Below are 27,898 nucleotides of genomic sequence, written 5' to 3'. Positions count from 1 at the left end.
GAAACAAAGAATTTGTAACATGCACAGTCTCTCTCTCTCTCTCTCTCTCTCTCTCTCTCTCTCTCTCTCTCTCCATATTCCTGTGTCTACATTGCATTTCCCTCACTTTCTGCCCAAACATTGTATAATGTACTAAATCTTGTTGGTTCAAAAAACAAAAAAAAAATAGAACCGCCAGTCAGTTGTGAAACTGTATTATCCGGACACCAATTTGTCATATAATTGGCTTGATGGAAATGAAATTAACGTAGGCATATCATCCACTAATCATGAAAAATTAGCCTCAATTAAACCATTAAGCCACATTTGCATATATAACATCATGACAGATAAATTAAATACTGTGGTAGTAATCTGTGTATTTTGTGGTAAATATATTACAGAAAAATGATTACGAACAATTCATGAACTTTAGCCAAACGATGCAGAAATTTTGTCTGCAAGCAATTCAATGATTATTTTGGTGGATGGTAGGCAAATATGTGCTGAAATACCCGTTTTCTTTTCGTTCACAAATGTGATTTAAGTTAGCTTTCAGTAATCAGAAAAATAATGTAATCATTCTTTTAAAGACAGAGCTTTTATCAAGGTTAAAACATACGATTCTATGACATTGATCAGTCCACACGAAGGTCCTACCCAGACCTTCATTCTCAATCTGTAGCTACAAGACGACTCCCACATTGTACAAGAACCTCCCACAGTGGCACCAGTACCAAACCCTCCACCAGGGTCATCTCAGTAAGAGAACCTGGTCTTCGCCAACACCAGGACTCCCACAATCGTCATGCAGTCGTCGTCACATGCACAGGAGACCTTTTAAGAGAACCATGGCCTCAAGAAGAACCCCCTCACAGCTTAAACTAGTCATTACCTGTACTAGGAATTATAATTAGGCAACAACCTTTCACTCTGCAGAACCAAGACAACACTAACTGCAACATCACCTTAGTTAGCCTCATTAGAACTCGGTCATAAGCGGCGAGACTATCACCCAGTGGCAAGATGGTTTAGCCTTCAGCTGTAGCAGGACTTACGGTGTTGTGATGAGGAACATAGCTGGTAGATATACTTCGGGGTCCACACCAACCATGCTCCAACGATATCACTATGAGGACGTCAGTGTTGACGCACACCATTTCCCTTTCAATGACCCCAATCTTTGATGATCATTTTTCCACTTTCTATCGGAGTGCAAACCCTACCGACACAAGAGTGGTTTTAAATCACTGATTGATTTTCACGATAACTTCGTTCCTCTGGTCATCTTTGATCCTTCTGTTGTTGCACTCGCTTCCCTGGCTGGCCACTGCTGAGGCTGACGTCCACAACGATCATCACAACCACCGAGGGTTGTCACAACATCGGGGGATAAGCCATAAAGTCGATCCAGCATCGACATTTTCCGCGATGTCGTACAAGGTAAAGGATCATTATGCCTGTGGCGGTGCTCGCTAAGCGTCCGGCTAAGATGATATGGCCATATAACATGTAATAACCTTGAGGGATCCAGGAGAGACTTTGCTTACAATCACCAAATCGAGTTTCTTCTTTTACCACAAAGTGTTGAATAGAGAAAACTCAAGAGAAAAATGCGACGTACCTTTGTGAGAGACGAAAAGTTTCTGGCCTGTAAATGTGACAGTAATTTCGTATGGTGGCTTATACAACACATGTCTACTGCCAAAGTTTCTTTCTTAGTTGAAGACGCTTCATCAGTAATGGATGTTGGATTTTGAGACTAGCATTTCACCGTTGAATACAACTATGATGTAGACTAGAACTACAGACTTTGGTCTCGATGTGAACCGTACGAAAGTCTACTCCTCAACAACAAACTCTCAAAGCACTGGGACCCGCGGGTGTTGCATGCATCATAGATGTCATTGTAATTACTGGCCTCAGAGCAACGATATCTTCACATGCGGCTGTTGAACCTTCAATGTTAAATCTCCGGTTATTAATAAGTTATGCACTATAAGCCCACCATCAGGTTCCCTTGAGCCACCACCTGTTTGAAGTCCCTTTTCCTTGAAGAGCTCCGTCCTAAACATTCTGGTGTTGAACGACGCTAGTCTGCTGTTTACTTACCCTTCCTTGCCATAAGGAATGATAGATTCTAAGTTATCTATTACGTTTGGAGGAGGAGGAGGAGATGAAGGACGAAGAGGAGGAGGAGGAGGAGATGAAGGAGAAGGAGGAGGAGGAGATGAAAGAGAAGGAGGAGGAGGAGATGAAAGAGAAGGAGGGGGAGATGAAGGAGAAGGAGGAGGAGGAGATGAAGGAGATGAAGGAGGAGGAGATGAAGGAGATGAAGGAGGAGGAGGAGGAGGAAGAGGAGTAGGAAGAAGAGGGGGAGGAGGAGAACGTGCAAGAGCTGAACTATACCCTCCATGTCCAATGAATAAATCATGACACAGACGGAGGGAGGAAGGAGAGGTGGTAGTGTGACCATTTTGCGGTAAATGCCAGAAAATGTGGAGAGCGCGCGTGTGAGGGTCACATCTGGGGGTGTTGGGTGTGGCGTCCTGAGTCTAACTGTGAAGATGGTGTGCCAGTTAACAAAGTGCTTCCATAAAGGTAATATGTCTTCCACTGCAACTGTGTGTGTGTGTGTGTGTGTGTGTGTGCGCGCGTAAGTCTATATTCTCGAGTGTTTGCCTGTGCTTAAAGTCCTATATGTATGTATATTGTATGCAGGTATATCCTTGTATGTATGCATGGATTTGTGCCCTCGCACGACGGAGTTAATTTATGAATATATGCCTTCGTTAAAAAAAAGCTGACCATCCTTATTTTTCGTGCCATTACCTTTGCTCAAAGGTCACCATAATAGACATGCACGAATTGATGTTGAACGTATTACATGAATGATAGAAAAGTATAGATGAAAAGACACACTGTTTGCTAATTTAGTATTACACCCAAGCAAAGTTGTATATCATCATACGTCAAAGGTTTCATTAAATGCTTATTACTCTTTAGGAAACGCTTATCAAAGTTTGCTATTAGTTGCCAGTTTTCTGGAAGATAAAGTAGATTAATCAGTCTAGCTCAAGCTTTGTGACTCGTGGATATTACTCTCTCTAAGTTGGTCTAACTTATTTACGATAATTAAGGAAAACACAGAAAAGTCATTCAAGGTCATTTTACAGATGAACTAACTTCAAACGTTTCTCATGATCGAACGAACAAAACGCGATAGAGTTTCTCGTGTTGACTGTCAAAGATCTTTAAAAATATTATGTTTCTCAGATCACAATCTTCAGAAACAGATAACGTAATCCATACGTCATGTAAATGCATGGGTAATCGAGCAAACATTTCCGCTTCCAAGCTTTGGTGCTGTCGTCTGGAAATGAAGAACAACGTAACGTGTTTTTCCGTGTTGATTGACTGGGTTAGGCAGGAATAGGAGGTCGTATAGGGTCAAATCCTAGAATCAAACGTTGAGGTAATCATTTCACGGTATAGAGAATGGGTAGTTAAGAGTAGTTAGCCAACGCGCACTTTCCTACAAGTTTTTTTGCTTATAGGAAGTTTGGAAGACCTGTAATTAGATAACGCTGGAAATGTCTGAGGTCGTATACCAAAGGCCAAAAGCCATATGTAAATTTTCCATGGACAAGATCAAGACAGAGACCAGTTCACTACCTGTATACCATGTTCGGTGATTACTTCATGTTTGCTGGAAGATCAACACCACACCAGTGCATAGCCAGGTTTGTAGGGATGTGTTTCTACAAAAAATGTTGATTTCATGAAAGTTGTGAAAGTATCAGTGACAGCTGAACACATACCAAGATACGACAGATTAAGACAATTATTAAAGAGAAAAAAAAAATGACTAAATACATTGTTTTGATCGGAGATTACCCACAAGAATATAGGATTGAACTACAAACCATCGTCGACCCATAACACATTACCCATACCAATAGCATCAAGAAAAATATCTTGCACTAAGTCACAAGCACTGGGAGGTTATCCCACAACTTTCGCTATAGCATCGAGTTATGGCCAGGACTGTGGCTATAGCATGTCAGACAGAGGTCGGTAGTCATACGCTTACGTTGGGTGTATGAATCATTTCCAGGAATCATTCTTTATAGGTTTGTTACGAGTTCCCTTCCACTCCTCTCGTCTCCCAGCAACACCATATGATTTGCTTCATCATCATCCACCTTTAACTCTTTGTCTTCTTCTCACTCAAAACGAATCATCACGGTTGAAAAGATGGGTTTGTCCCTGAAGCTTTATTTCGTTCTGTGAGAAATGGTGAATGAGACTTTATCTGCCTCCATCGTGCTGTGTGTGCGAGGGGTTTTGTATGAGAAGGATACGGATCGTAGAGCACGTGAAGTTAGGAGTGTCAGACGTGTGTGCTTGTGTGTGTGTTGAGGGTCAGAGTTAGTATACAAGATGCATTGAGACGAGAGTCCGGTGTGAGGAGGAAAGGAACGGTAAAACATGTTGAGGAGGGTCAGGTTTACAAGAGGATGTGTGTGTGTGTGTGTGTGTGTGTGCGTGTGTGTGTGTGTAGAGGGACTGACGTGTGGAGGAGGTGCTGAGTCAAAAGTGTTTTTCGTGGGTGGAAGGTCGAGTGTGTGTTCAGGATTTACATGCGTGGACAAAGCACGGTAAGAGGCGTTGCTTGAAGGTCTTGTGCCGGGAGACGGCCTTACATGCTGAGCAACGGGAATACATGTGTTGGGTGTGTGTGTGTGTGTGTGTGTGTGTAAGGTTTTGGTTAAAAGAAGTTGTACGTAGAGGGTTTGGACTGTGTAAAGGGTCTGGGTGGGTCTTCCGTGTGGTGGGTCTTTGTTTGCGATGGACCCTGCGTGTGGAGGGCCTTTTGCTGAGACTTTTACATGCGAAGAGTCGGCGCATGTAGACCATCATGTGTCGGGCACTGCACTTCGTATGTGGAAATGTGCTATGTTTGCAAGGGTTAGTACAGGCAAATATGCTGTGTATCAAGAGTGTACTACACATAGATGACTCATCCAGTGGAGTGTGTTGTGGATGGTCCTCTCTGGTGCATGAAGTGTAGTGGGAGTGCGTGGTAGAGGAAGTGTGGTGCTTGTACGAGTGCGTGGTATAGGAAGTGTGTTGTGTTTGGATGGGTGTGGTAAGCGAAAATATTTTGACTGTAGGGTTCAAGTGTGTGGTGGACGTGATGTGTGTTGTATGTATAGGGTTTTATAGGGGTGAAGGTTTTGATGTGGGTCAGGTCAGATGGGTCGAGTGTGTGGAGGGTTTAGCGTGTAAAAAAAAGATTGGGGTTTGTACTTCGTGGAGAGTGGTGGGGCGTGACCTGTGTAAAGTCTTTGTTTTTTATATGGCACGGTGTTCTGGTCTACGAACCATCTTGGATGGAGAGGGATAGTTTGTGAAGATTGCCTTGTTTAAGAGGGGGAGGATAGTGCACATTGGACTTCTTCAAGGATATATAGAGATAGTGGATTCCTAATTTCTTTTAAGGATGTGGAGGGATAGTGTAAGGTGAACTGCTTTGCTAGGGGAGTAGATGGATAGTGTTTGAGACATTCTGTTTAATGAAGGATTTGCCAACAATGGCAGTGGCAGAGAATCTGGCTTTAGCAGTAGCCGCGTGACTTGGTGGAAGCAATGACGAGAACTGTGGCTGTGAACTCCTCTGTGATGATCGTTGTCACCTTAAATGTTCCTGTGAGTGTAGATGTTCTATGGACATGTGATATAGAGGGTGTTGAAGTAGCTTTACCATCTACTGTAGCTCTGGTTGCGAATGCACCTTAAATGCTCCTGTGAGTGTAGATGTTCTATGGACATGTGATATAGAGGGTGTTGAAGTAGCTTTACCATCTACTGTAGCTATGGTTGAGAATGCACTCGCTAGTGCGGGTGTCTGGAGTGCGTTACATGTCCCTGAGCTAGGTATGCATACTTGTGTCGGGTGTAGTTTACGTACTCCTGGTATCTCGTATGAGCTACCGGTGCTGATGTATGATGTGGGTGTCTTATGTTTTGGTTTGAGGTGGTTTATGCATCTCCGATGTGACTGGTGTAGGTTCCCTTGCCCTAGTATCAGTTGAAGGCTACTTGTGCTACTGTCTGGCATGGGTTACTAGTGATTGCCTGGCATGGGTTACGAGGGATTGCCGGATGTGAGCTATTAGTATAATTGTGTGGCATGGGTTGCGAGTGTCAGTGTGTGTTATCTAGTGTTAATTACTGGCAGGAGTGTTGTGTGGATCATTGACAATAGGATTTGTATGGCTTCTGGCGGTAGCGCCTGATGCAAAGTTAAAATCGATAGCACATTGTGTATGTTATTGGCAATTGCTCTTGATATAGTTTACCAGCGTGAACCACAGGGCTTGGTTTGAGTCACTGGCACTAGTGTGTGGTGTGGGTTGCTAGCACTAGTGTGTGGTGTGGGTTGCTAGCACTAGTGTGTGGTGTGGGTTGCTGGCACTAGTGTGTGGTGTGGGTTGCTGGCACTAGTGTGTGGTGTGGGTTGCTGGCACTAGTGTGTGGTGTGGGTTGCTGGCACTAGTGTGTGGTGTGGGTTGCTGGCACTAGTGTGTGGTGTGGGTTGCTGGCACTAGTGTGTGGTGTGGGTTGCTAGCACTAGTGTGTGGTGTGGGTTGCTAGCACTAGTGTGTGGTGTGGGTTGCTAGCAGTAGTGTATGGTGTAGGCTATTAGCACTAGTGTGTGGTGTGGGTTGCTAGCAATGGTGTGTGGTGTAGGCTATTAGCAAAGTGTGGTGTGGGTTGCTGGTACTAGTGTGTGTGGTGTGGGTTGCTAGCAGTGCCTGACGTCGGCTACATATACAGACTATTAAGACTACTACCACAAGTGTCTAACGTGGGCTACTGTCGTGAATTATACAGTTTCCTGTTATCTGTATCAGTCAACTGGCATTGTTGACAGGCCCCGGGTCCTACTGGCTGCAATGCTATTCGGGTATTTGCATTTGTTTCTCATACAGGAGTCAGGTGTGGACTCTGTGTTCCTATGTGAAACCCCAGGTCAACTGTCATTAGTGTCAGGCGAGGGTTACTTTCACTGGCTCTTGGTACGTGTTTGTGGATGAGTCTTCTCTAAGCGGGAGCTAATTGCTCTTGTATCAGGCTTCAGCGAGTGTCTGGCGTGGGTAAGCTCTCATGTGGTAGAATCTAATATTTGCATCTTGATCAGTCATCTGCTATCATCAGTTGACGCAAGTACCTGCATTTGCTAAGCGTCAAGTGATTTCCAGCTCTTAACACCTGGTATACATTCCCAAGACGTGTGTTCTCCCGATTACCTATTCATGATGGTGTTTCGATGACTAAGTTATTCGCTCTTGTATGTAATTTCTTACCCTAACCCAAGTGCTTAGTCTGTTCTCAGCTTCGGGAGTAAGTATCTAGCACCGTATACCCTTGCAGTCACTGCCCTGGCAGTAGTTCATCACACAAGGTTTTCCCCCAACGAAAATTCAACTCTCTAATGCCTCTAACTCCTGCTGTGATGTTCGTTCCCCTCCTGGGGTTCTCGGCTCCATGGTGCTTCTGCAACATATACTCCTCCTCAGGGGAGCAAGACACCGTCTCGCCCTCTGCATATCACACGTTTACCGTCCCGGTTTGAAAGTAGGTTAGGTTAGGTTACGACAGCCCACTAACACAGTGGTAGACTGCTTACGTCTAAAGTGTGACCTGGTCTTAGGATGGCACAATATTTGCTGGCTTGTGAGTATTTATGCTGGTCCTTTCCTTTACCTTTTCGGGGAAAGCTTGCCACAGCTGCGAAAATAAAATAAGCTTTTTATCTACGATAACTATTACAAAACGCAAGAAGTTGTGGCCGAAGTTAAATAGCTTTAGTCTTACTCTAAAAACTTTAGGACATCATTTCACTCTGGCTCTGGGAATAACACCTGGCTTGCATAACTTGTGCTGGATATCAGACCTGGCCAACGTAGACTGCTAAGAGCTCTGGAAATGATAAGAAGATACCTAGAAAATAACTTGCAGTTAGCAAGTGTCATCTGTGAAGTGGAGGAGACGAGGCGGAAGATATGGAGGTATGTGTACATGTTTCCGGGAGTGTTGAGACGACTAATGGCCATAGGTGAGCTGACCGCTGGTAGGGGGCGAAGAAATTAGTTCGGATTTGCCTGAAGGTGTGGGAAGGGAGTCAGCTGCAGGGGGAGAGAGGGGGCGTTTAAAAAGGGTCGTTCAGGGAAAATTTAGAACCCAATATTACACTATTGTTGCGTAAGACCAGTTCGACCCTAAGCCAAATGAAACGATAAGATAATTACGACTTTGTAGACACAAACTTCATCATTCATTAATATAGTGCTATACTAGGAACCTCCTACGCTGCCTGTAACTTCGGTCGACGGGTTAATCTCCCAGTTAGATAGTGCTCTCTACGTGGCTAGTCTCTGTTACACGTGTGACCGGATCATTGCAAGACGCGCATCACCCAGGGCCATCCATGGACCAACCCGGTGGGCTAAGTTGTTTTCATGTTTCTGTCTCCGCAGTTCTAACATTTGCCGTTGGCGGCGCAGCAGTGGGCCTTAATGTGGCCAGGTCATCTTTACCACTCTGGTCGCAAATGTCCCTCTCCGTTGCTGCTAAAGTTATGTCCCGTATTTAACTTCCCGGCAGCACTTACCCCAACAGCTGTGTCTGCCAGGGAAACTTTTTGCAGTGCACTGTTCCCTGCAACTGACATTTGTATCTTGTAAGTTGGGGGAACTCGTTGCACGAACAGTTTTGATATTTTTCTTTCCTAGGCATTTCAAGATCGAGATGTCATCATGCATTTTAGCTTTGACGATTCTTTAGTAGTATTCTCATATCTTACCAGATATTTTCATCTTGAATTTAGTTCTGGTTATTAGTACTTCAGTACTTTCCATTCATAGAACTTTGATCCTCTCACAATATCGTGTGGAATCGCTGATATCCGAATGCTTGATTGCAGGACATCTGAAAATCATATATATATATATATATATATATATATATATATATATATATATATATATATTGAGGCTTTTGAGTTTTCGTCCCTCGGTTTCCTTGCTCTGTTAACCTGTTCAGTGTATCACCGGTATGAGTGTTGCTTGAGTCCAGACTCTGGTTCAAAGTAAGCCACATCATGGGCTGCCGGGAGACACACACTAGGGAGGGGGGAGTTCCTCTTCCTGCGTCTTTCTTACAATTTTGTTCGTCTGGGTTGTAGGGTTCCTCTGTGCTTGCTACAGCTGCAGTCCAATGCTCGCGTCAGGCTAGACTCTACGCGAGTCTGTGTTCGTCAGAGTTTGTGGTAGTGTGTGTTAGATCCTTAGTGTGTGTTGGTCAAGCTCGCGATATTCTTTTTTTCAATCAGGTGTTTGGCAGCTTTGATTTGTTGCTGTTGTTGTTGTTATGGCTACTATTGGTGTGTCTATTCAGGCCATATTTTCTCTGTTCGTCAAGGCTCTGGTTTTCCAGCAATTTTCGCAACTATGGACTATTGCTCGTGAGGGGGAATTGTTCCCATTCTGTTTGCCAGACCGGGTGGTGTATTTCCAGTCAACGTCAGTGCTTTCACCATGCAACCAGCCAGTGGCGACCTTGCTTATGTGGACTATAGTTCTCTGAGGTTCTGTTGATTTTCATTTTAACATTTATCAGTTCGCTCTGGCGTTTTTCACTGAGGTTCTGACGTTTTTCTTTTTTTTTCCATATTCGCGCCAGAGTGCTTTGTTTATCATGGCTTTGATATCTTCTGTAAAAGAGTTACATAGTTTTGTCTTTATCGTTTATCTGGCATTCTTATCTATCGTAGCTGCTACGTCATACTTTGGTAGTTTTGTGGCACATCTGTTTCTCATAGTTGCTATCTCTTAGTCTAACAAAGGGGGGGTTGACGTGGAGCCTGGAAGAGCCGCAAGGGTCGTTTAAACTCGTTTATCATCGTTACACTGCAGGCGTTGGTATCATTATATTGCTATATAATGGTGGCTGATTTCTCGTTAGCCAAGGCGGTGGTATCTTGGTTGGAATGGAGTCTCCTTTTTCCCATCTGGTGCCACAATTCTCTCCCTAAAGCGATGCTGTTCTCGTCAGTCTAAAATTTCTTCACTTTGAAGTTATGTTCTCTTTTTCAGAGAGGATTTTTATAGCTTTCCCGACTGCTGTGTGTTCTAGTTTTGTCGAAACTGCAGCGAGTTACTCTGTAAGGTCTGTTACATTTTTGCTTTTCAGGTTTATTGCATTTTTTTTGTGTTTGTTTCAGGACTTTCGTATTAAGGCCTTTCGTATTGTGTGTATACGTATGTGATGTAATGCTGTAATGCTATTCGCTGAAGGTGATGAATGTTCTGTAGATTCCAGGGGTCGTTAACTTTACTGTTTCTCGCTTAACTAATTGTTTCTATGTCATGGCTTTAGCTTCACTGCCTCACACACTTTGTTGTGCTTTTACCGCGTGTGTTGTGCATATGTATGTAAACTGTGTCTATGTTTTTTGACAAGGGTGTGAAGGCATTCTTTGCTAGATTTACTCGTAAATTCTTTTTGTGTGTATGCGTGAGTGTGTGTGTGTGTGTGTGTGTGTGTGTGTGTGTGTGTCAGGGATGTTGTACCGTAGCGGGTGAAAAGCACCTACGAAAATGTATATCCTCCTTAAGGAACTTCTCACCCCAGAGGAGTCCATCATTTCTCTGCTTCTGATTGAAGCGCAGCTTCTATACTGTAGAAGCCCCATGGTGGGAAAGCTATATCTTAGGATATACTGACTCGGTATTTGCAATGTTATAGGAACAGGTGATGTGTCTCGAGAAGACGGGAATGTGTGACTCGTGCATGTCTGGGGGAGTTCAGTTTCAGATGGACGTATACATATGTCTGGCGTAGCGAAGTTTAAGACCAAGTTGGAAGGGCGGTTTTCTGGTGCTTCTTGGAGCATTTCAGTGTTCTTGGGTTTTGTCATTGTCTTAACTGTTGGGGGTGTCTGTGTGTAGAGGATGCCTCCGAGTGAGGCAGGGGTAGACTTGCTCATCTTCACCTAAGGGTGAGTACGTAGTTATATAGAGTGATTTGGATGAGAGAGGATCTAGTGGTGCTGCACAGAACTGATTCCCGAACATGTTGAGGTGGGATTGTGGTGTGAACATCTTTGTCGCAACGTCTCAGACAACAACGGAACTTAGATAATTGTGGAGAGTTAAAAGATCTTCATAATTTCCACTTGTTAATTGCCCTAATTCCTAACTGTCGGACTCTGTACTGAGAGTAGAATAAGACTTGAGTCTCAAAGTGGATCGTTTTCAATGATTCGTTTTTAAATGATTCGAAGAAAATACCAGCAGCCAATTAACGTGGATTTCTCCTCAAATATTGACTGTTACAGATGTAAACGTGAGTCTAATTAGACCCAGTGCTATAAAAAGGGGGTTTCTTCCAATATTTCAAAGCCCCAGGGAAGCAAACCCAACAGCAGTAAGATGTATTGAAAAACTCTGTGTCAGACCTTAACAACTGAACAACCTGGTGTGTGTCTGAGGGTAGTGACATCACATAACAAGCACTGATGCAGTTGACAAGACTCATGGTTGTATACGTACAACTAAAATCGCTTCTTGAAACCCTCGTTCCAGAAAGAGATTTCTGTTATCACAAGGAGGGTGTTGTTAATGAGGCAAATGTGCTTAGAACATGAACAAAATATGAGGATCCGTTACCTCCTCTCCTCAATGAAGTTGAAATAAGCTCCTTTAGTTCATAGTTTATTCGTCTTCGTCGGTATAACGGCTCAGATTCTACATAAAACTGTAAAAACCCAACGTTCTACCTTTACAAATGTGCTTGTTGCCGAGTTGTTATACGTTCTGTTTATAGGTTCTTGCCGAAGAGTGGAATACAATGCCGATGCACATAACACGAACCAAAAGTGGCACTTAGAAATCTTCATGACCATTTTTCTTGATTTCTTAATTTTCTTTTTTTTTTTAAGTCTGAACCTCACTGTTACCAACACAAAGGTACAGTCCACGTGTAACACACGTCGAACTTAATGTTTAGCGCCACAACAACACCTGGATTAATGGGCAGCGCATCAACACATATGCTCATCACACATCACCCAAACACAATTCATTTTTGAACAACCTTCCATTGTGTATAGAATACAATCCCTGGGCATTAGTGGCACACTCCCCCCCCTCTCTCTCTCTCTCTCTCTCTCTCTCTCTCTCTCTCTCTCTCTCTCTCTCTCTCTCTCTCTCATCTAGGCTTCCTGTATAAATGCAACACTTTTCGATAGATCACACAAATAAACATTGAACATTACGGGTTAGTGTCTAGGCTAATGTAGGGAGCCAGAGTTGTAACATATTACGAAGCTGTTGGTGACCTAGAAAGAATGTAACAAGCACGTGACGTCAGCCTTACGAACAGATAAAACAAAACTTGTCGAAACTGCGCTAGAGTTCCTTGCAATTTTCTGACCACATCACACGTACCCTCGCAAACTCGGCAAATAAACTTCATTCTGCCAGCAGCTGCTCAGTCAGGCTCTTTCTAAGTTTCACGTAAAAGAAACTCAAACTGAGGCATTCGTGGGTGGTGGCCTTTGTTTCAGCCGCTGAAATGCGGGTACAACCTCTGTGGTCTGCGCAGTGGTTGGCGTTGCTGAACCATAAGATGAGCCGTTACGGGCCACGCGATCGGACCCACTCAGGTTCGAATCGTGGGCGTGGCAGTCGGCCCACACCCAATTCAGGTGTTTATCTTCCCCTCGGGGCTGGTCGGTCAATGGGGGTACCTGGCTTAGCTTGGGGCGTATGCGTGTGTGTGTGTGTGTGTGTGTGTGTATTTGCTGCTGAAACCCAGTAGTGAGGTTTGGAAACTGTCATTCCTGAATATTGTTGAAAATAGAGTTCCAGATGTCGAGAACAGGACAGTGTAATTAAATTGTGAGCTTGCATGTACTCTGTGTTATAAGCACATTAAAATCTGGATGGAGCGGACAGACTCACGGCAGAAATAATCTCTATAAATAATAATATTTTTCGTACTTTCTCAACTCCCAGCTTCTCGCCTCAGCTCTGAGTACACGTTGAGTAAAAGAAACCCCTCACGTTCATTAACTCAAAATCTTTTCCACCAGATTTCTCGCGGATCAGATATTCATCCCTTTAACTTTCACTAAAACAATAAAATGCTGATGAAAGCAACAGCAGCAGCAGCTGCAGTAACAGCATTAGCATCAGCTGCAGCAGTAGTGCTGGACCCGGGAGAGGTTCGTTGTGTCGGCAACAACTGGATATCTAGGTCTCTCTGTCAGCGTAAAATCACACTAAATGCATTAACCCCGCAGATCGTAAACAACAGAGAGGTGTAATAACACCGCTGGAGAACAATGGTAATGAAGAAGGAGTGAGAGGGAAGAAAAAAATGAGGTAGACTGGAATGGTAATAACAGAAAGAGAAAAAAGTATTAATCTTGTTGAGGAAGGTTTGATAACAGATGTAAACACCAGTAGCTTAATACCAGACTTGGTGACTGGCTAAAAAGCATCAGTTGGTCAATACGTAGCACATCCTTCTCCCTGATCCTCAGCAGTGTGATGGAGACATGAGAAAATACTGAACCCTTAATACTGAGAGACCTTAATAGCGTCACAGTGAACGACATATAACTGGTTTTTACTTTGGAAGGCTTAAGTTAAAGTTAACAGAATTCTTATATATTTTTGCCGATGCCTTTGGAGAGAGAGAGCCACAAATTCAACATGTCTGGCCTTTATGAGAGTAAATACATCCATCAAGAAGCCAAAAAATAACAACTAGGTGTAGCATACATGACAACCACAGGTTTCTCTGCCTTCACCTATGGTGTCTTTTGAGACTGACGTTTTCAGTAACTATGCCATCCATACTAACGATATATGACCATTAAAGCTACCATCAGCTCGACGAGGATCAATGAACATAACAGTGATCATCAATACTTAACTCAAAGTGACCAAGATTTTGATTGAATAGCATAAACGTGATTAGCTCAACCAAATCACGAGTTTATAGCTGAATGGGGAGGAACGGTGCATCTCCTTGGCACAGGGACGTCCGTAAAGTCCTCCTGGATGACATTTTGCCCTGGAAGACGAGTCTGATGTGTGCCAGGGGACAAGTGTCTCCTGAGGAGGAGGGTATTTCACACTCGAACGGCCACATCTCTTGCATTTTTTGTATTATCTCTGGATCTAGTTCATTCCGTCTATCCATAATTCCGTCTATCCATTATTCTTATGTTATGAAAGGATGTTTCTGTACATCTTTCCTAAATAAGATTCTTCTCTGATAATCTTGCGTTACGCCCTCTACTCGAACTATCCTTTCATATTTCAAAAAACTGATTACTCTGTACATCAAGATGGCTGATAAACTCGAATGAGGTCAACCCTTGTTCTTTTCTCATCCACGATTAACAAAACTAAGGCCTATATTCTTTTCGTATAGCCTAGTCCACTTAATTCTGGAACCATCTTTGTTTACCTCCTCTGGAACTTCTCTATTTGCTCTTTCTGCTCAAGAGCCATGACCAAATTTGAGAAGCGTATTCTAGCTTCTATCTACTGTAAGATGTGAGCAACTTTCTGAATATTCCGTTGTCTTTATAACAGAGTGTTCTAATATTTACTTGCAGACGAATCGAGTCCTTTACTAATCTCGTAAGGTGGATGTGGTACCCTCGGGACGATGTCTACCCCCCAAAGACATTCTTACAAATAGATAATATCTGTATTCATATCAAAGCCTTCTTTCGCTGTGGTTGATCCTCGTTATTCTACATTTACTGAGGTCGAATTTCATCAACCAGATACCGGACCGGTTTTGGAGATTGTCTCCGTTCCCTTGGAGATTGATGCAATCCCCTTTGCTCTCTACTTCCCTCACGACCTTGGCATTATTCGCAGACATATTCAGCGAGGAGTACAGTCCTTTCAGCAAGTCATTCGGATACATCAAGAAAAACAATGGTTCCAGAACAGACCCCCCTGTGGCACGCCATTGCTGACTATAACTCATCTCTAGATGGCTTTACCGACTTGAGTCGTCTTCTCCAACCACTACGATGATATCTTATCTATTAAGGAAACATCAACCACTAAGATGACATTCTATCTACTGAGGAAACATCTCTCTTATTCCCGCCTCAAAATTCAGTTACTTTATCACCATTTTATGTGGCAGATTTCAATGTTTTTTGATTGTCCAGATACACACTGTCTACCCAGCCTTTCTCTTTTGTCTAGAGCTCACTCTTTCGTGGATATCTGAAAGGTTCGTGGCGCATGACTCTTTCCCTGAAACCGTGTTATCTCTCAGGTGACTACTCTTGTTCATGCAATCATCCATTTGCTTTCTCATTATCTTTCTCATAACCTGACAGACCACACTAGTGAGAGAGATTGGTTCAGCGCCACCTACCGGCTCCCGATGTGTGCGAAAACAATTTGTGATTACTATTTACGTGTTATGTTTGCACTCATGTTGCTCAATATCTTAACTTTGTATACATGTATAATTTTTGTTTTTGTGTGTGTGATGCGCACACATGCATCCCTAGCTTAATTAAGCCAGGTACCCATTTATCGAGCAGCCCCATGAAGAACAGGAACACCTGGGTTAGGTGCAAGCCGACTGCCGCGCCCAGGACTACTGAATCATGGTCAGTAACGCTAATTTCTACGCCAAGGAGGGTTGTGTGTGTGTGTGTGTCGAGATACAGTAGTTCCCGGGCTGTACAGTGGGACCCGCTTCCTAACAGCCCCTCCCTCTCCAGGCCAGTCCCCTCACCCCTCACTCACGCTTCCACTCTCTCTCTCTCTCTCTCTCTCTCTCTCTCTCTCTCTCTCTCTCTCTCTCTCTCTCTCTCTAGTGTATGCACGGGATGTAAGCCGAGACTGTGAATGCTTTTAAAATGTTCCCAGTAATGAATAATTTTCATTCAACGGAGGAAACAGTGCAGCTGTGTCCGTAATATGAAAGCTTATATAATATCACATTCTGTCTGATGTTTAACTCGGGTGCTTGGTTGAAATGGCTATAAAGCTAAAAACGATTAACTGAGTAATATTAGTATGACATATGATCTACGATTAAAGTGCCAGCAAGGACGCCATGTGGGTACGCCTCTTTCTAGATGTCTTGGTACTATACTTGTGGAAGTGAATGGTCCATATTGCTGGACATTATGAGAGGAAGATTAAAGCTAATATCTTACAAGGTAAAGCTTAAATGAATCTTTTAAAGACAGCCCAAAAATGAATCACAAACTTTTCAGAACTCGATCAGAGGGAACAATAGATTTTGATTTTGGTATAACAAGCGAGTGAGAGAATAGTTGAAACACCCGTAGAGCTCAGACTTAATAACTTGACGAATAAAATAACAGATACCCTCTCCTTCTTTCCTTCCTCTACATCTATTCAAACTTAAGTTCAGAAGTCAGTGGTTGGAATCTACAGAAATCTTTGCAGTTTTTTCTTCAGTTATTTTCACCTATATGACAGAAAGGGTTCTAACAACGACTGCAGATCATATCATTAGCCTAACTATGGGTTTTCTCTTTTGGTAGAAATAACACTAAGTGCTCAGGGCTTGAACATGCAGAGGGTGAAAGGCGTGCACAGGGTAGAGTGAATTGGATTAATGTGATATACAGGGGGCGACGTGTTATCAATGGACTGAACTAGGTAAAATGATGCAGCCGGTGAACATTAAGATCTGCGAGGCATGGCTGTGGATAAGGGGGCCGTGGATTCGGTGCATAACTCATGACAGCTAGAGAATGGACGAGAGTAAATGAGGCCAATTCTTTGTCTGTTCCTTCCGCTACCTCGCTAACGCGGGAAACAGTAAACAAGTATAAAAAACAAACCTAATATGCCCAATACACCATTGAAGGTAACACAACACAGTATGGAAAAATTCCTGACTTTATGCTCGTTATTTGTAGTGGACGAATGCTTGCATGGGGTCAAGCCACACAAAAACATATTTTCCCCAAGTTGGACATCAAATGTTGCCAACAAAACGATCCTTTACAGGTACAACTCTCATGCGATATACCACTAATCCGGTGGCAACAGAGGGGGAAGTACCTCATCGCTCAGCTAAAGCCTACAACTGTTGTATCCTGACCAGGAAGCGAAAGCAAAGAGGCAGAGTTTTGTTGAAGGGCGGGCGTGGGAGCGGATGATGTGAGTTGAGGATGGGACGAGGCTCAGACGAGTGTTACCTTGCAGCTATGAGGTGGGCAGGATGAAGTTGAGTTATACACGATGAGAGGAGATGAAGTGAGGCAGTTATGATGGGAGAGGTGAAGTTAGCGATGGATGACAACAGCGTTAGAGGCTTTTTGAACATTTTCAATTTTATCTATTTTTTCTACGCAAGTTAATGACATTTTTGCTACAAAATGGAACAGTCGACAATACTGGAAATGACTTCTTATCTACCAATCGCTTCACAACGCTGTCCAGCTGACACAAAATGATCTTTTCTGGCTTGTTTCCGATGGCCAGATAGATAGACACTAGCGATTCTCTGTGTCAGGTGCACGAAGCATGATTTCATGAAAATCCCTCGTACTTTGTAAAAGGAGCAATAATCAAGGATACCATGTCCCACGATGAGCAGGATTTAGAAAGAAATTTGTATATTATTCACAAAATGCTGCTTTCCAGCGTGTAGAACAACCACACTTCGGTGAACAGTGAGTTAACAGTTCATGATGGCAGCAGCGTGGCCACTGTGCATCATTTTTGACAAAATAGATTTCTGAAGGCAGGAAGACACATGCATTGACACGGGTAGATTGTTGAAGATCGTGTGTTACCTTAATGAAATAACATACAGTCCAACATCATGAACAACACGACTACCTTGGCTACATTCAGCTGTTGCTCTAAAACATAAACTAATGCTCGCACTTTGTATTCTTTCCTGTTTCATTCGCTAATGTGCATGGTAAAGTCTACTCTGAAGAACCTTCGTTCTATTTTTCCGTTTGGACACAAATGAGACAAAGACCGAGTGCAAAAGCTACTAGAAGATATCCATATAGGCAGCTTGAACGTATAAAGATCTAATCGTATGTGGAAATGATACCAATAGGGTTTAAGAACTTGAATTGTGACTATGTTGTGACTGGCTGTCTCACCGGAGACCAAGGGAGGTAGGGAGGAGGCAGTGATCTTAATTCACTTTCTATATAACACACCAGCGAATCACAACCTTCCCTCGCCGCAGAGTCATACTCGAGCGGGAATATCTTCCTTCCTCCATCAACTCTGTCATAATAAAAACCGCAGATTGAATGATAAGAAGACTTTTTCACATAGAGTTTGATTGTCTTTGATCTTATAATCTTGTATCTGGCATAAACGTAAATCCAATCGTTAATCTCGAATCACAGGGGATCCAACACCACACCTGTTATAAATGACCTGACTACGACGCTAAATTGTCATGTCGGAACTGATGAAGTTGACCTGATGCCCCTAACGTGTCATATCCAACCAAAGTCTCAACATTATCTCAGTCTGTGTACCAGCGTAGTGTACGATACTGTTACACTTTATATGGTCGTGTCGGGAATACCCTATAGAACAGTGATATGACTTGATGCTTATGAATATTCAAGAGATCATGACTTTATGCTCGAATATTTAAAAGATCGCCACCGCCTAACTTGTTCAAAAGATTACGTTGGCCTTCAGGCCTCTGAGCGCATAACAGCGGTCATACCTGACCAAACACACGACATCAGTCCGCCCCACAGCGATGCGGGTTTGTGTGCGAGAAAGAGACGTTGTTCTCCTCCACACTGCAACCCCCCAAAAATATTTACGTCACCCTAGATTTCTTCTCGTTGCTTCTAATCCGAGAACCACTGTTACATAACTCCTCTTGTTGGCGTGTATGTGCTATTATATCCATTTTTTATGCTATCCTTCCGTGCGCGTGTAGATCCAAGTGATTAGACCAGACCTCCTCACCTAGAACACCAGTTCTTCACGCTCAAACAAAGCCACTTTGATGGTGAACACCATAACATGGCAGGACGAGTTAAAGTGCACGAAGAGCGATTGCCAACTCTCGTAAGTGTTTCTAAATCAGATTTCTACAACAGCTGAACGCAGCAGTGCTTGTCATCTCTTGCATATTTAGATACCAGTATCTAATTTCAGCAAGAAGATTGTAAGGCTAAACTTCAAAGGTTTCCGCTAATTTTCCCAACCAAAAGAAAATATGATGCAGCTGCAACCCCAGACCCAGCTACAGTGACCCGGATAATGATAATGCTACCATCTGTCAAGTGTGTTTCCATTTTCGTGACTTTATTGTTGGAACTAGAAATTTTGATGTTCATCTGGAGACATCTTTTTGAAGTTGACGATAACCAAAGATATTATAATGAATCTGGAGACGAATCTGACGAGTTTTGTCTATACGAACAAGAAAATTCAATGAACAACACAAATTGATTGAAAATCCAGCAAGTATAAATGCATCCTGAATAAGAAAAGACATATGCTATATTTCCCTCTTTAAATCTTTTACTGTATTTTGATAAACATTTTATCTTTTTAATTTCTTTTAAACGAGACAACCCTCGGAGCATGGGAAACAGCTTGTCCTCATGATTTAAAACATGAAAAATGTTATTTTTTTCGTCTTAATGGTAACAAAAGCTTATGTCCTAGAGGCTTTGCTCCTCTCCACACTGTTTCAAAATGTCATTTTACCTGAGTCGGGGAAGTAAGATTATGTTGAGCACCTAATGCGTTACCCCCGACATATCAGACAACCTAGTACATGGTACCTGAACGCCCCTGGTACATGGTACCTGAACGCCCCTAGTACATGGTACCTGAACGCCCCTGGTACTAACCCCCTGACAGATAAGACAACCTGGTATCACTGGAATAGTCAAAGGGCGTTTCTTCTATGGACTAATGCTTCTCCTTCAGGATCCATCACTTCTGGCAGAACCTACAGACCAGAGGCCTAGTGGGAGTAACGACGAACTATAGACCAGAGATTCAGTTACACACACACAGACCACTGCTGACCGGCCACCAAGCCGAAGACGAAAGTAGAACACAAAAAAAAATCAAAATTTCTGAGAGAGATAAAGCGATCCAACGACACTAAGTACACTGTGTAAAACTGAACCACTTTGCATAACGACCTGAAACTACTGGGTTACTGATTCCCATTCTTGTGACCGCTAAACGCTAACCACACTCCTTAAATTTAAGGTCACTACTTCAAACCTTCTTCCCCTATGACAGGTGACCTGACGGGATGTCTTTTTCTTATCTGTATATCAGATAAGAATCCTTCGTCCTTGATATGGTATTGTTTCATTCAAAAAGTGGCAAGAGCCTTTATTGTATCGTACGTACATCCGCAGTTCTAAGTTCTCTCCCGCTACGCGCCACAGTGTGACTTCAAAACACCTGAGGTTCGAGCAACGAAGCAGCAGATGGACGAACCTTCGTGAACCACCCGATGCTTTTGCGAAGGGAGGGTTGGGTAGGTGGCCGGGTGTGTGAGGTGAGGTTGAGGAGGGGGTATGGCAATGACGTCACGATATCTCCATATACTGATAACATTAAGAATGTGATGTCGATAGTTTACAATGATAAGGATAATGATCATCTTAAATCCACAACAAATAACTTATAATGCCGTAATTAGGTTTAAGGTCGTTTGTGCAGAAATGCCGTGTGGTAGTTACCCATTGTTCCGTGACTCATTGTTGGAGGAGAGCGTCACCAACAGGTAGGAAGGTGAGGTAGTAAGGTGCGACCCGGCCTACAGACCTGTGGTAAAGTCCACATATCCAAATCCCCACATCATAGTTTTCGTCATTTCCACTTCTTACCCAATACAGCCGATGATCAAAGCAATTTGTAATGCGTTGTTGATCATGAACGTTATCTGCTTATCTTTTATGTAGTTCTCTGTACCTAACCAAAGCTGGCGTGATTAAGCTGTTGCATTCATGTGTTTTAATGCGCAGTGTCAGTTATCAATACATATGTGAGAATTGAATGAACGCTAAACAAGACATAAGGTTTCGATCCGTGTGGTACTTGTGTGTGTGTGTGTGTGTGTGTGTGTGTGTGTGTTTAAAATGCGAGGGAGATGACGCACAAGAAAGCTGAAGCTGCAGATGTGACCTAGTAAGAATATTAAGATGATAAAGATAGTGTGTGTGAGTTTATGAGTGAAGAGGTGAGAGTTAATGAGGCTCACATGAGAAGCCTCAAACTAATCGACAGTTGTCGAGTATACAAGACATCTTCACATACGAGTATATATATGTGATACTTCATTGATATACGCATTTACATTAGCTTCTACGCTACGAATTTCCCATCACCCCTGATGGCACTACATCAATCACTGTAGGACTTTCCAATCATTTGGCCTTAGGAGCGAGGCATTAAGACGTAGACGACGTCATTGCTACCTGGGGACACGTCAACACACACGGAAGCAACAGCAGCAAGAGAGGAAATCCCTCTTAAACCTGTATATACCTCGTCGTGTGAGAGTATGGGAGAAGAGGTCACTTGTATACCGGCCTCCTCCATACGGGAGCAACCAAAGCTGTTTTGCAGTTCAGGTCACTTGGGATTTCCAACTTCCCCGCCACCCGCGAACCACAAGACCGTGAAAACGACCTCCATTGTTACGTGACGGTAAAAGAAAAAGGACAACTATCTTAAGCACCACGGGATTCTAGACTTGGTTTTGCTCTACCTTCCAGCAGACCCAAGTTTCTGGAAGACCAGTATGTTTACGGATGAGAATCGCGTCTCATCAGCTGGATCAGGGGGCAAGAATGTGCTGGAGAGCAGTCCACACTCGCTGTGATGCTAAACTCATCCTAGAGAAAGCTAGTAGTACGGTCGGCGCTTATGTGTAGGCTAGACGTGGGAGTTTGGTCCTGGGGAGCTGGTGCAAATAGATGGAAGGCTTACAGGCCAAGATTACGCTAGTGGTCTGCAGGCCAAGATTACGCTAGTGGTCTGCAGGCCAAGATCACGCTAGTGGTCTGCAGGCCAAGATCACGCTAGTGGTCTGCAGGCCAAGATCACGCTAGTGGTCTGCAGGCCAAGATCACGCTAGTGGTCTGCAGGCCAAGATCACGCTAGTGGTCTGCAGGCCAAGATCACGCTAGTGGTCTGCAGGCCAAGATCACGCTAGTGGTCTGCAGGCCAAGATCACGCTAGTGGTCTGCAGGCCAAGATCACGTTAGTGGTCTGCAGGCCAAGATCACGTTAGTGGTCTGCAGGCCAAGATCACGTTAGTGGTCTGCAGGCCAAGATCACGTTAGTGGTCTGAAAGCCAAGATCACGTTAGTGGTCTGAAAGCCAAGATTACGTTATTGGCCTGCAGATGTTTTTGCCGTCAGTGCGTACAATGAGATTACCTCATCCATACTCATAACCCCTGTGGAATGTTGGACTCTCATCCACACGAGCGATGTGGTGAAGGACTGCTTCACCCAGCACCAGGAAGCGGAAGTCCTCGACTGATCTTTTTAAAGGTTGTGATATGACCTCGACTGTCAGTTTATGGGTCATCATATGTCGCGTGTGTGTGTGTGTGTGGCTGCAGGTGACAATGTTAGATGCCTTCGAACTAAAGGTCCGGGAGGGAGGTGTAGGCATCAGCGAGGTGGCTTTCAAACATCTGCCTCAACTTCGTGGAATCCCTACACAGGAGAACCAGCGAGGTGGCTGACGCTCAAGGAGGCTGAACCATGTATTGAAAGTCAAGTTCCATGATTACGTCATTACCATAAGATTAATATTACGGTTTTCACGCGATATAAACTTAGCTGATATAAAAACGTAGATGTATATCATATGTAAATTACATAGGTTTGTACTCATCTATCGGAACATGCGTAGTGTTGTTTTAAATCAACATTGATAGGATGAATGAGTCGATATCCATTTCAAAACTAGGGGGTAAATTCATCCTAATGTAGTCCAACAATAGTGTTGATTCTATGTTATGTTATTCTCTGTGCAATAATTGATTAAAAGCAGGTAGCAATATAAAAGCAGGTAGCAATATATAAGCCGGTAGCAATATGTGTAAATGCTATGACTCCCCTTTATCCAACCCTACTCACCATGCATTAAGCATAGTGTTCGAAACCTAACCAGCAATTCATTATTCGTCCTTCTGTTCCTGTCGACTCTGACTTTTTTATACGTCAATATACACGAGTCTGTGATCTGATTCCTCATATACGAGAGATAGAGTATCAGTTAACGTACCGTGTGGTACAAACCCTTAACTTTATTTCATGACAATAAAAGAAATATTCAGTAGGACAATAAAAGACGCATTGTTTTGTATGACAAGAAACATTGCTCAGTATAACGGGTTTGGTCCCAGGCTCGACTGGTTATTCAAGAAGCATAAGATATCACATGAAGATACGTTATAACCGATTAGTTAATCTAGAAACTTAACAAACCAAAACGTAACAACAGGTGTGGCAGCAACACAACGTCTGGTAATTACGATCATTATACGTATCATTAACTAACACTGTTGCTGTTGTATTCTCTAAGTATGCATATTAGGTTATAATTACAGATTATCATTAATGAACTCTATCTGTAATACTATTAACGATCGCCATCACAGTATGAACATTGTCAGTATAGGGTGATTTCGTTACGTCATTTTCCCTCCCTCCTTAAAACCACCTTCCTCTCGTTTCACCTCCCCCCGTCCCTTCTCCCTCCCAAAGTCTCCATAAAAACACTCCAGTACGACATTTGTTGCTTCAAAACGGCACATTCATCCACTGCTTTGATGTTCGAACCTCAGATGGTTCGGATTCAAAATGTGTGTGGCTCTGAGCGAAGCATAACTTTGGTCTGCGGGTTGACCTGCGCTTGTAACCTTCGCGCCGGCAAAGACCATCATGTGAAAATACATTTTTTCTACACGAAATGTTCCCTAACAAAACTCACTTAGAACATCCGTTGAATAAACATTATGGAAGAGCTAAGTATATATGTGCGGTCATGATGTGAAAAAAACTACACACACATACGATATATACATATACAAATACATATACGAACAAAGTGCATAGGAACATAAATATACAAAAATGTATAGCTTCTATGTAATGTATACAAAATTAGAATCAAAGTATAAAGAAATATGAGGATAATGTGGAAAGAACTTTACTCACTTATGCTCTGGGTCTCGAGGCCCTCATCCTGTGGTTCACCGCTGGCGTCAAACACGTATGTAGTTCCTTCAAGTAATTGCTCACCTCTTCCCACTCATCCATCATCCTCAGTATGATATCCACACACAGAAGGAGAGCACGATGAACTCTGACCTCCTCCCGCTTCGTGGCGGTACGAACACTCGCATTTGTCCATGGCGTCAACGACTGAATGTTTACCGTTTTTGAGTCGTTGTACGCTACATGATGATAAATGTTGATGCTTCCGGTACACTATCTATCGTTCTTATGTTCGCTGGTGAGTACACGAGTTCTGCAACATACTACTGAGGTGACACGGCCGGAAAACGGGAGCGAGACAGTTATATTAACACAGAAACACTGGCTACCTCCAGACAGCACCGGTGTCCTGCGTTAACTAGTGAAGCCGGACGCCTTGACGGTTCGAGCAAAGAACCTGATTTATCTAAGAAGTGTAACTACCCAAGATTACCAGTATATAGAAACAATTGCCAGAAGTTGCATCTGGCGCCATCTTGCCAGGGGGTCTAGTAACTTGTAAAAGAAAACATATAGAGAACGGTTTAGAGTGCACTAAACGAACTACTGGGAGATGGATCAGAAAAAGTAGTGAAGGAGTAACTACTGCTTCTAAAGAGTAATAAGGATTTATTCAATTTTGCCCACTTATTGTAGATATGTGCATAAGACTTGTAACTTTTGTAAATGCATGTCTATGAGTATCAAGTGTTCAAACTTCATGCAAATACGTTTCATGTGATTATATTACTCCTATCATACGGGTACGTGAATAAAAAGTAACAACGAAAACTGAGATGAAGAACCAGGAAATTATCACTTAGTTCCAACACCGTTTTCTTCGTAAGAGTGACGTCACATCCTGACAGATATACATGTTTATGGTTAAAACTTATCCGTTAGGAAACTGGACGCAGAGAAATGCTCCTACCAGACTGGTCCCTTCCTCGCTTTTGCATGCCACAAACTGTCAGTTCAGCAAAGGTAGAGCTGCCCACTTTGGTGTTTGATACTCCCCTCGTCCTCTAGTCTACTGCTTAGTGAGGAATCTTCCTTCATATATACCTCCAATTTCGCAAGTATCCCTCACATTCCCTCCTCGTCTAGTGTACTGTGAGAGCATTAGCGATGCGATGGCGTCTGAAGTCAGCTTCGTGTTATCGTATAGCCTTGCCCGGAGCACCTATACAGTCCCTCTGTAATAGTTCGATTCACATCAGCCCTATAATAATCTCATACAATATAATATTTCAAGTATATCTAACTCTTTATTTTTAAGTCCTCATGATGTCTCTCATATTGTACCCTGGCGTGATCGATTCACTCACGGATGTTAGTTGCAAATCTTGTTAACGTGTGTCGTATCAATGTTTGATAGACGTAGTCTCACCTGATACACAGGATTAATGGCGGACCAAAATAACCCCACCAACGAGGATGCTGGTATCTACCATCTATCAGCATTTAGTGACAGTGGAGCGTTACTGGGTAAGTTATTGGTTTTATTCCTAAAGGCCCTAAGAGTCTGTAGCCCAGAGATCCTTGAAGGATGAGCGAGAACACATTGCATAATCCTTCATGACACTGAGTTATCCTTAGGAACTGTTAATTAACCTCAAAGGAAAGGCCTTTGAGACGACGATAGGAGTAACAGTGGAAATAACTAGCTACGCTTGGCGACACCTGACTCACATCAAGCAACAAGATTTGGCAGACGCCATTCCTAGACGCAACGAATACATCAGGGATCAAGATGGGCTTGTGTGAGAGATGTTTGATGATGCCACCAGATGACATGCCTCTGGTGGCAGACTCGGGAGAGAAACTTCAGAATCTAGTGTTGGAATTGTGGTGAGCTTGAGAAAAAGGAAGCTGAGTTAATGTGCATAAAAGTAAGATAATGAAGTGTTAACACGGCGTCGAGGCAGGATAGGTTGAGCAACCTTAAAGGAGCAGAACCTCGAGGAAGTGGAGTGATGGAGGCGTCTGGGAAGTGGACATGGCAGTTAATGGAACCGCTGGAGTTGCAGTGAGCCATTGTGTGTGTGAGAGAGAGAGAGAGAGAGAGAGAGAGGGCAAAGGTCATCGATGAACTGAGAAGTGTGTTCGATGGTGAGGTCAATGTCTCTTAGGCCAAAGATTGGTATTTCATAAAGTACGTGATTCCCGATGATGTATAGAAAAGAATAGAAAAGGGTGGTTTAGATACCTGGGTGGTGTGAGGAGACTTCGCTGTGTAGACAATGGCCTTGCAAGAGTATTAGATCCTGTTGTATATTCAGTGTGACAGAGAAGGTTGACTAGGATTGGTTTAAGTGGTCTGGACACCGAGAGAAGACAAGTGAAGACTCATCGACAAAGAGGATCTACGTGGCAGACGTGGAGGAAAGTAAGACCAAAAGAAAGATGGAAAGAATGAAGTGAAATATAATGAAAGGATACAACTAAGTGGGATTTGTTATTGTGCTGGGCCATTGTGCTGCCAGTGGACTGAACCAGGACAGACTGAACCAGGGCAGACTGAACCAGGACAGACTGAACCAGGACAGACTGAACCAGGGCAGACTGAACCAGGACAGACTGAACCAGGACAGACTGAACCAGGGCAGACTGAACCAGGACAGACTGAACCAGTGCAGACTGAACCAGGACAGACTCAACCAGGACAGACTGAACCAGGGCAGACTGAACCAGGACAGACTAAACCAGGGCAGACTGAACCAGGACAGACTGAACCAGGACAGGCTGAACCAGGACAGACTGAACCAGGATAGACTCTACCAGGCAGATTGAATCAGGACAGACTGAACCAGAGTAGACTGAACCAGAGTAGACTGAACCAGGACAGACTGAACCAGGCAGACTGAACCAAGGCGTATGAAGCATTCAGGAGAAACCATGGAACTGATCCGTTTGGTTTAGGTGTGGATGGTGGGCTTTGATGTGGATGCATTATGTATGACAGATAGAGTGAGGATGCGAGCAAAGTTTGAGGCGTTGTTTCCTCTGTTCCTAAAGCCGACTCTTTCAAACAGGAAGAGGAGGAATACCACGAAAAAAAAAAAGAAGATATACATGTAAGTTCTCTTCTCCCTACACATCTCTCTCACCTTTTGCCTTGAAAGCCTCTCAACGTTTTTATTTTCATGGCTATTTCACTTCAGTCTGGACGCGTCTCTCTTCCTCCATTTGCGACACCTATTTCTGACCGTCCCTGAGTCCTCCTCTACCCCGTGAGCGTGGACACCTTCCTCCCCTCCACTCTATAGCCTACATACCTTCTGTGTGCAACATACTGTCACGTCATTTCCTGGTTCCTCCCCTCCGGGTCGTTCGGCTGCCTCTCCGTCAGTGTTACTTCCGCTCTCTTCCCTCCAGTTGCAAGAATTCTTGCATAGCTTGGCCCTATATTTCTCCCCTCAGAGCATTGCGTCTATATACAGCTTGTGTGCTCAGTCAGCCACTTTTTTCTGACCCCCCCTCACCTGCCGTGTCGTATACACGAGTTTTCTCACGCAAGAAGACTACTTCACTAGACACATTACATACAAGATCTCTGTCAAACAAGAA

The 27,898-nt window shown here is 43.4% G+C and overlaps 1 long non-coding RNA gene across 1 annotated transcript in view; it reads right to left on the bottom strand.

The window, feature by feature from the left end:
* Positions 1-24,696, bottom strand: part of LOC139757008 (uncharacterized) — a 133,263-nt gene extending 108,567 nt beyond the window's left edge. Inside the window, exon 1 of the long non-coding RNA XR_011714483.1 lies at positions 24,290-24,696. This is a non-coding gene — a long non-coding RNA (uncharacterized lncRNA). The remainder of the gene's footprint in view (positions 1-24,289) is intronic.
* Positions 24,697-27,898: the final 3,202 nt, after the last annotated feature.

The sequence above is a fragment of the Panulirus ornatus genome, chromosome 24 (genome assembly GCF_036320965.1).
Source record: "Panulirus ornatus isolate Po-2019 chromosome 24, ASM3632096v1, whole genome shotgun sequence".
In the NCBI taxonomy this organism is placed as follows: domain Eukaryota; kingdom Metazoa; phylum Arthropoda; class Malacostraca; order Decapoda; family Palinuridae; genus Panulirus; species Panulirus ornatus.
Note: the sequence above shows the minus strand (reverse complement) of the source record. Positions and strands in the feature narration are given on the sequence as shown.